Raw genomic sequence first — 7,517 nt, 5'->3', positions numbered from 1 at the left:
TAGTTACTTTTAGGGATGTTTATTAGTTTTTATGTTAAATTCACATTTCTGGACTTTACTATGAGTTTGTGTGTTTTTCTGTGATTTCAGGTATTTTCTGGCTGAAATTGAGGGACTTGAGCAAAAATCAGATTCAGAGGTTGAAGAAGGACTGCTGATGCTGTTGGATTCTGACCTCCCTGTACTCAAAGTGGATTTTCTGGAGCTACAGAACTCAAAATGGCACGCTTTTAATTGCGTTGGAAAGTAGACATCCAGGGCTTTCCAGCAATATATAATAGTCCATACTTTGCCCAAGTTTAGATGACACAAAAGGGCGTTGAACGCCAGTTCTACGCTGTAGTCTGTAGTTAAACGCCAGAAACACGTCATGAACCAGAGTTGAACGCCAAAAACACGTTACAACTTGGCGTTCAACTCCAGAAGAAGCCTCTGCACGTGTAAACTTCAAGCTCAGCCCAAGCACACACCAAGTGGGCCCTGGAAGTGGATTTATGCATCAATTACTTACTTCTGTAAACCCTAGTAGCTAGTTTAGTATAAATAGGACTTTTTACTATTGTATTAGACATCTTATGATTTTTAGTTCATCTTTAGATCATATTGATCATGTTTGGGGGCTGGCCATTCGGCCATGCTTGGACCATTATCACTTATGTATTTTCAAACGGTAGAGTTTCTGCACTCCATAGATTAAGGTGTGGAGCTCTGTTGTTCCTCATGATTTAATGCAAAGTACTATTATTTTCTATTCAATTCAACTTATTCCGCTTCTAAGATATCCATTCGCACTGAAGAACATGATGAATGTGATGATTATGTGACGCTCATCATCATTCTCACTTATGAACGCGTGCTTGACAAATACTTCCGTTCTACATGCAACCAAGCTAGAATGAGTATCTCTTAGATATCTAATACAGGGGACCGAGTCCAAGTTATTAGTATCTTCGTGGTATAAGTTAGAACCCATGGATGGCCATTCTTGAGATCCGGAAAGTCTAAACCTTATCTGTGGTATTCCGAGTAGGATCTGGGAAGGGATGGCTGTGACGGACTTCAAACTCACGAGTGCTGGGCGTAGTGACAGACGCAAAAGGATAGTAAATCCTATTCCAGTATGATCGAGAACCTCCAGATGATTAGCCATGCCGTGACAGAGCATTTGGACCATTTTCACAGAGAGGATGGGATGTAGCCATTGACAACGGTGATGCCCTTACAGAAAGCTTGCCATGGAAAGGAGTAAGATTGATTGGATGAAGACAGCGGAAAAGCAGAGACTCAGAGGAACGAAAACATCTCTATACGCTTATCTGAAATTCTCACCAATGAATTACATAAGTATTTCTATCTTTACTTTCTGTTTATTTATTATTATTATTCGAAAACTCCATAACCATTTGATATCCGCCTGACTGAGATTTACAAGGTGACCATAGCTTGCTTCAAGCCGACAATCTCCGTGGGATCGACCCTTACTCACGTAAGGTTTTATTACTTGGACGACCCAGTGCACTTGCTGGTTAGTTGTGCGAAGTTGTGAAGTTATGTTTGGACCATGGTATTGTGCACCAGTTATTGACGCCATTGCCAGGGAGAGAACGAATAACAAATTTTACAATCTCAGAGTAACAATTTCAAATACCAGTAACATATGGCAAATCTTATATCATTTCGAAGCCCCGGATGTTAGCTTTCCAATGCAACTAGAACCGCTTCATTTAGACCTCTGTAGCTCAAGTTATGGTTGATTTAGTGCAAAGAGGTCAGGCCTGACAGCTTTACGGTTCCTTCATTTCTTCATGAGTTCTCCCAATTTGCATGCTTTTCTCCTCACTTCTTCCATCCAATACTTGCCTTATGAACCTAAAATCACTCAACAAACACATCAAGACATCGAATGGAATTAAAGTGAATTAAAATCACTAATTTTAGGGCCTAAAAAGTATGTTTTCACATTTAAGCATAAATCAAGGGAGAATTGCAAAACCATGCTATTTCATTGAATAAATGTGAAAAAAGGTGATAAAATCCCCAAAATTAAGCACAAGATAAACCACAAAATCGGAGTTTATCAGAAGGCCAAAGGGTGTTCCTTGAATATCCATAGAACCAAGAGGTAGTAAGCAATAAAGACCCAAGGCTCTGAGCATCAACTACTGGGATAAAAAAGAAACATAAAAAAAAAGCTCAAAAGGAATTAAAGATCTTAGTAGATGCTTGTGGTGAAGATGTGTCAAGAAGAGTCCCGGGCAAGTAAATTCTTAGGGGTGTCTCAACACCTAGTACCCTAAAACTAACTGGTTTGGGAGTGCTAATTGAAAGCTTAAATAAAGGGTTATCTTGAGACAAAACACTTAGAGTCGTGGTCAAGAAAGCAAAACAACCCTTACTACTTCAAGGTGACAATCAATAGAAAGGACCCCTAAGGCCTATACCTGAAAGAACCCTCAAGGATCCAAGAGCTTCCCATGACATTAAAACATTCATACATGTGTTGAACACTTAGTCTTACTCTTAGTTGTATTACAATCACTAAAAGCCAAGGCCTCAAGTTATAAAGGTTTACTCACTTTGATTTGCTTGGGACAAGCAAAACTTAAGTTTGGTGTTGTGATGACTTGCATCATCTACCCTTCTTTCTTGCATAAAGAACACCATAAAAGAGCATAAATCTCATTTAATTAGTACAATTCATGCATTATTTGATGAATATTATGGTACACTACTTTGAGATGAGTTGTGCTGAATTTCAGGTGAGAAAAGCATAAAAAAAATGGGGTAGAAGACAAACAAGAAGCTGGGTGTGTGAAACTGGCGTGCCACTTGAAGCAAACGCCACAAAAATGCACTGGCGTGGCACGCCAGGAGCTGGGCGTGGCACGCCAGTACTAAAGTCTAGAGAAGAAGTCCAAGCATGCATGTGGGCGTGGCACGCCAGAGACTGGGCGTGGCACGCTAATACAAAATTCTAGAGAGCTACAATGGAGGACACAAAAGGGGCGTGGCACGCCCGGCCCATCAATTACTATGGGCGTGCCACTTGAGCAAAGGGGCGTGGCACGCCAACTCACCATTCCAAGAAGAACCTTCACTATGGCGTGCCACTTGGTGTCGAAGGCATGGCACGCCAGCCCCAAGAAGTCACTTGGGCGTGCCACTTGAGAACCCAGGTGTGGCACGCCAAGCTTGAAGAGTTCACAAATCCATGGGCGTGCCACTTGAGCAGCATGGCGTGGCACGCACGTACAATAATCCAGAGAAGGGGCTGAAGGAAATTGAAGACTGGGCGTGCCACTTGAGCAACCAGGCATGGCACGCCAATCCACAAAGGACCAAAAGCAAGGATTGGGCGTGCCACTTGGTATCGAAGGCGTGGCACGCCAACCTTAGCATTTCACTATGTCATGCCACTTGAAGACTGAGGCGTGGCATGCCAACTACTAGAACCAAGACAAGATCATGGGCGTGGAACACCAGCCTTTAGGCGTGGCATGCTGGTATAAGTTTCCAGAGAGGAAGAAGGAGGCCAATTACATGGGGCATGCCACTTGGTATCGAAGGCGTGGCACGCCACTCACCATTCTTCACTTAAGCGTGCCACTTGAGCAACCAGGCATGGCACGCCAGTGTCATTCAGAGTGAAGCATTAGGGCGTGCCACTTAATTTCGTGGCGGGGCACGCCAAACAGAGGAACCACTCACTCACAAAGGGGGCGTGGCACGCCAGACCCTGGGCGTGCCATGCAAGTTCAACTTTCCAGAAATGCCTAGCCAAGCATGAAGCAAGGGCGTGGCACACCAGACCTTGGGCGTGGCACGCCAGTATAAGTTTCCAGAGGCAAAGAGAAGTGAGAAAGGCAAGGGGCGTGCCACTTGAGTTCGAAGGCATGGCACGCTAACATAAGAAATCCACTATGGCGTGCCACTTGAGTTCGAAGGTGTGGCACGCCAAGGTTGAGAGAGGGATGAGCGTGCCACTTGAAGGATTAGGCGTGGCACGCTAAGCTGGAAATGAAGGGCACCTGACACGCCAGAAAAGCGCCAGCCACACGCCAGCTGAGAAGTCATGCTTATTGAGTGTTTTCTTTTCCCTCCAAAATGTAATTTTCTTTTTTCACTTTTGTAATTCTTTTATTTTACTAGGAGTAGTATAAATACCCCCAAGGAATACTGAAGAAAGGGGTTAAACAGTCAGTTTTAGATCCATTTTTACACTTCACTTTTGAGTACTTTTTGAGCTACAAGTAGCTAACTTCCCTCTCATTGAGAGAGGGAGCTCTGTTGTACTTGATGGATTGATGATAGTGAAATCCTTCTTCTCTTCATCTTATCTTTGATTTGCTAGAAGGAATTTCGTTCTTAATGCTTAGTATGCAATTATCTTGGGAAAGAGATTGAATGCAATTGGGTTTCATGGGAACCATGGGAAAGGAAACATGAAACCATACTTGAAATCCCTTCTCACACTAGAGTAGAATCTGGGTTTTGGTGTTTGGATATGTGATATATAATCCTCCCTCTACTTGGACCTATAATGGTGTGTGGTATAATCAGGGACCAAGCATATCTCTCTTCATGATCAATTAGACCAAGGAATTGGCTATTGATCAAGATCTGAGAGATTGAGTCACCAAGGGATTGGGGCTCAATCAATCATGATTGCCAAGAGGTTAATAAGTTGCATGAATGAAGGGGATATAAGCTAGATTCGATCTAAAGAGACAACATCTCCCAATCTCAATGAATTTCCCCATTCTTATCTATCCATTTCTTTACTGCTTATTTTTACATTCAGCAATTCCCCATTTCCATTTACATTCAAGTCATTTATGATTCTGCCCTTTACTTTCTGCCATTTATATTTCTGCACTTTATTGCTTTTCTTTATATTCTAGTCATTTACATTTATGTCATTTATAATTCTACACTCTACAATCCTATTGATCTGCTTGACTAATTCATCAATTGATTAAAACTGCTCGAATTTGCCAATCTCTGTGGATACGATCCCACTCCACTGTGGGTTATTACTTGACGATAATTTTGGTGCGTTTGCCAAAAGGACTAATTCAACAATTTTGAATGGGGTGTGAATTCCAGTCATCATGTATATTCGTGCAATTATGTGATTGATGCCATTATTTGATTATAGCTCACTTATCCCAAATAGCATACCATTTCATTTGCCTTTGTTTGCCATTTTGAGCCTTTTTTAACCCCCTTTTGTTCTTTATATTACCACATCACTAGCCTTAAGCAGAAAAATAATTAATTGTCCTATTTGAATCTTTGATTAGCTTAAGATAGTGAGTGTGTATCAACTAAGTGCGGGGAAATGTGAGAACTTTGGTTAATGAGAATGTGTTTTGTTTTTATTGACAAATATAGAGAATTTGGGTGTATAAGTGTTGGGAGATTTTATGAGCCACTATTTTATGCTTTTTTTTGTACTGAATTGAGTGAATTTTGTCACTTATTCTCACACTTATCCATGTAAATTGCATGTTTTTAAGTTTCCTTCCTAATTCTGTGCTATGATTGAAAACAGGCTTATTAGGCTTTAAAATTGCTAATTTTTAATCCTCCTTTATTACCATTCAATGCTGTGATATATGCATTAAGTGTTTTCAGGTTTACAGGGCATGAATGGCTTAAAGGATGAAGATGAAGCATGTTAGAGTGAAAGGAACACAAGAAACTGAAGAGTTAAGAAGCGAGGAGTGGCGCGCACGCATGGCTGACGCGTGCGCCTGATCCAGAGCGTCTTTCAGCGACGCGTACGCGTGACCAGCACAGAAGTTCAGCGACGCGTATGCGTGGCCGACGCGTATGCGTGGCAGATCGTCACGTGTTGCACTTAATAGAACTCGCTGGTGGCGATATCTGGGCTAATTTGGACCCAATTTGAAGCCCGAAAATGAAGATTAGAGGCTACAGAGTGGTACGAACGAGCGAGATCAATCATTCACACATCATTCAAACACACCTTAGGTTTTAGATGTAGAATTCTAGAGAGAGAGGCCCTCTCCTCTCTCTAGGGTTTAGGGTTTTTAGTCTTGTTCCTTCTCAATTTCGGGTTTCAACCTTACTTTAATTTAGGTTGCTTCTACTTTTATTTGTTCTAGCACTTTAGTTATCTACTTCCCTTGTTGATTCCTTTATTTTGCTAATTTAGTTTATGAGTTCATGTGTTACTCTCAATATTCATTAATGCAATTTATGTTTCATGTTTCTTATTGTTCAATTTCTTTGTTATTGTTATTTCTTTGCTTTGGTCAGTTTTAGATTTTGCTATGTCTTGTTAGTTTTCTATATTTTTATTTTATGCCTTCCAAGTGTTTGATAAAATGCTTGGATGGATTTTAAATTAGATTTTTATGTTCTTAACTTTGATTTATCAATTAGAGACTCTTGAGTTACAAAAATTCTTTTGTTGATTGGCGATTGAAAATTGCTAGTTGGCTTAGGCTTCAGTAAATCTAGTCTTTGATTAGGACTTGTGAACTTAAGTTGATTTTGCTCACTTGACTTTCCTTCATTGTTAGAGGTTAAGTAAGTGAAAGCAAAAGGCAATTACCATCACAATTGATGATGATAATGAGGATAGGAATTCTAATTTTCAATCCTTGATAGGACTTTTCTTAGTTGTTATTTTATTTCTTTGTTATTTACATTACTTGCCTCTTATCATAAAACCCCCAAAAATACTTTTCCATAACCAATTATAAGTACACTTCCCTGCAATTCCTTGAGAGACAACCCGAGGTTTAAATACTTCGGTTAATTTTATTGGGTTTACTTAAGTGACAAACAATTTAAACATTGACTGAAGTTTAGTTGTCGATTTAGAACTACCCTTGCAACGCGATATTTTTGTGAAATTCTTTACTGATAATTTTCCTCCCATGACTACCCTTCTTGGAGTTCTGGCCTCTTGATGGAACATACTTCCCACGACCTTTGCTACTAGTACCGCCATGCTCATCACTCACCAAAGCCGTCTTCTTGGCATAATCTTTAACAATTCTTGCCTTACTCACCAATTCAGAAAATATATGAATCTCAAATGGAGTCACAACATTCATAATATTTTCACTCAGACCTCCTTGGTACCTTTCACACTTCCAACCCTCATATGACTTAGGGGCTCCTCGACATACCCTTGAGAACCTACAAAGTTCCTCGAACTTACTTGTATACTCGGCCACAGACATTGAACCTTGATTCAGCTGCATAAGCTCTAACTCTCTGGCATCCCTTACTGATTCAGGAAAATACCTCCTATAGAAAACAGTCTGAAACAGCTCCCATGGAATATCCATATTCTGTAGTTGCAAAAATCGACACTCTCCTAGCCACCAATGCTGAGCTTCTCCTACGAGTTGAAAAGCCATATATTCCATGAACTGATTATTTGGGACATGTTGAGTCTGTAATGCACACTCCACATCCTTGAACCAATTGTCTGCTTCAGCAGAATTTGTCAATCCATTGAAAATCGGCGGGGCAAC

General features: G+C 40.6%; 1 long non-coding RNA gene across 1 annotated transcript in view; it reads left to right on the top strand.

Annotated features, from left to right (window-relative positions):
* LOC107637793 overlaps positions 151 to 7,517 on the top strand; it is a 14,984-nt gene continuing 7,617 nt past the window's right edge. Inside the window, exons 1-2 of the long non-coding RNA XR_001619531.2 lie at positions 151 to 162; positions 2,367 to 2,368. This is a non-coding gene — a long non-coding RNA (uncharacterized LOC107637793). The remainder of the gene's footprint in view (positions 163 to 2,366; positions 2,369 to 7,517) is intronic.

The sequence above is a fragment of the Arachis ipaensis genome, chromosome B04, assembly GCF_000816755.2.
Source record: "Arachis ipaensis cultivar K30076 chromosome B04, Araip1.1, whole genome shotgun sequence".
Taxonomy (NCBI): domain Eukaryota; kingdom Viridiplantae; phylum Streptophyta; class Magnoliopsida; order Fabales; family Fabaceae; genus Arachis; species Arachis ipaensis.
This window is presented reverse-complemented; position numbering and strand designations above follow the sequence as displayed.